This window comes from Adiantum capillus-veneris, chromosome 20, assembly GCF_014529385.1.
Source record: "Adiantum capillus-veneris isolate H3 chromosome 20, ASM1452938v2, whole genome shotgun sequence".
Classification (NCBI taxonomy): Eukaryota; Viridiplantae; Streptophyta; class Polypodiopsida; order Polypodiales; family Pteridaceae; genus Adiantum; species Adiantum capillus-veneris.
Window position 1 is genome coordinate 61,763,263 of NC_140950.1, and position 2,762 is coordinate 61,766,024.

The following is a 2,762-nucleotide window of genomic DNA, read 5'->3' on the forward strand; positions in this document are numbered from 1 at the left end:
ATAGCACTACCAGTAGTGATGAGGATGCTGATGTTGCATTTCTTTTGATGGATAAAGAAATCGAGGAGTGTGGTTTAGTCGCATTTGCGAAGGAAGTTGAAGATGAAAGTGAAGGGCCTTATGAAGTGATTGAAGGGCTGATGCAAACCAAAGTTGAGTTGTCAAAGAAGCAGGAATTAATGACGCAAATGATTAGTGGAGACCTCTCAGCTATGGAGAAGGATATATATTTGCATATGCTGGCTAGTTTTCCTGATTTGTTCATTACTTCATATGAAGAGATCAGAGGGTTCAAGGGTGAAGAGATGCATATAGAGCTGAAAGAAGGTGCTAAGCCAGTGCGGCAAAGGCTAAGAAGGATGGGTCAAGAGCAAATGGAAGCCTTGCGGGTAGAGGTGGACAAGTTATTGAAGGCAGGGTTCATAGTTCCAGTGGAGACCACAGAATGGGTGAGTCCAGTTGTAGTCAGTCCAAAGAAGGATAGGAAGTGGAGAATTTGTGTGGATTTCAAACCCTTAAACGCAGCCACTAAGAAGAACCCATATCCTCTTCCATTCATCGATCAGATCTTGGATTCAGTGGCAGGTTATGAGAGGTACAGTGTGTGTGATGGTTTTTCAGGCTATTTTCAATTGAAGATTGCTCTTAAAGACCACACAAAGACAACTTTTATTACGCCATGGGGCTGCTATTGCTACACAGTGTTGCCGTTTGGGTTGTCAAATGGACCATCTTTCTATCAAGAAAGAGCAAATTGGGTGCTGGAACCATTCATTGGTAGTTGTGTTAAGGCTTTTATGGACGACTTCTGTGTCTATAGCAGTAGGGCTGAGCATCATGAGAAGTTGCAGATGGTATTGGCTCGATATGATGAATGTGGAGGACAACTAAATCCAAAGAAATGTCATCTAGCACAGCCAAGGGTGAAGTTATTGGGCCATATGGTGTCAGAAAATGGCATTGAGGCTGATCCAGATAAGGTTAAGTCTATTATTCTTCTTCCATCACCTATGAGTACGAAGCAATTGAAAACCTTTATACACAAAGTGAAGTACATGGCACGGTTTATTCCATTGTCTTCGCAGCTTCCTTATCCATTACAGCAAGTGGCAAAGCATGATCCATTGCAATGGGATGACAAGTGTGAAGAAGTGTTTCAAGAGGTGAAAGAGGTGTTAGGGGGGTTGTCAGCCATGCAGGCTCCTGATTGGGAGAAAGTTTTTTATGTAAATCCATCAATAGGGGATGATGCCATTGGAGCCATGCTATTGCAAAAGGGGAAGGGCAGCCATTATATGAGGCCAGTGTATTGTGCAAGCCGAGTGAAGTTGGTAGCGGAGAGAAAGTTATCGGAAGTAGAGCTAGTGATGGCCAGCGTAATATTTGCTTGTCGACGATTTCGTCATTACTTGCTACCACGGCCTTTTGTTTTCTTGACGAGTTATGCCTTTTTGCCACAGTTAATTAATGGTATTAACATGTCAAATGTGGTGAAGAAATGGGTAATTGAGCTGCAAGAGTTTGAGTTCTCTTTTCTAGTGGAAGATAGTACAAGGGCTACCCTAGCTGATTTGTTGACCTATAAGGAGAATCCCCTTATTGTTAAGGAAGAGGTGGTGAGAAAGGTAGTTGAAGAAGTGCCACAGATCAGCAATGCACATGTGTTGTTCTTTGATGGTTCATACAGAAAGAGCCACGATGCAGCTTCAGGGGGTATAGCACTTTATGATCCAGAGGGGAAGCTAGTATGCAAGAGAGGGTTCAAATTGGATGCGCATAGTAACAATGAGGCTGAATATGCTACATTGGAAGCCGGATTACACATTTGTTTGAAGCATGGGGTTCGAAGGTTGAGCATAAAAGGTGATGCCTTGTTAGTGGTGAAGCAAGTGCTGGGTGTGTGGAAGAGTAAGAACACCTCATTGAAGGAAATGTGCTTCAGAATTAAAGGCCTGTTAAAAAAGTTTGAAGCATGGAGCATCAGACACATTGAACGAGCTCTAAATGGAGAGGCACATGAAGCAGCTCAAGGCATGATTGGGGAGCTATTCGTGTTGAGGACCACTTTACCTCTTTATCATGGCCGGGAAACTTTGGCTCAAGAAGAGGAATTTTTGCTAACAGGAATCATTCCAAAGGAGATTCAAAAGTCTAAGAAGTATGGCTTTGTGCGTAGAGCATACAGGTACAAATTGATTGGTGATGTCTTATACATGAAAGGGGCTGATCTCGTGCTGAGACGTATACCTTGGCGGGAGGAGCTTTACAGAGTGTTGGAAGAGAATCATGAAGGCGCATGTGGTGGCCATTTTGCTCTAAAGATCACCTTGCATAAGATTTTGCAAGAGGGGTATGTATGGCCTAGTTTGCACAAGGATGTTCACCATTGGTGTAGGTCTTGCAATAGGTGTCAAGCATTTGGGAAGAGAGTGTTGAAGCCAGAGCTACGAAAAACCATTATGGCGTTTGATGTGTTTGAAAAGTGGGGGATTGATGCAATAGGCCCGTTACCTATCACAAGCAGGGGCAAAAGCTATATCTTGACGGCAGTGGACTATCTCTCTAGATGGGCAGAGGCTATAGCAGTAAAACAGATCACTGCAAAGGATGTGGCAAAATTTGTGTATGATGAAATATGTTGCAAGTTTGGGGTGCCATTAGAGCTACTTTCAGATAAGGAGCCAGGATTTAGAGCTAAACTGCTAGACTTCTTATGCACAAAGATGAAGATTAGGCACCAGCATACCACTCCTTATTACCCA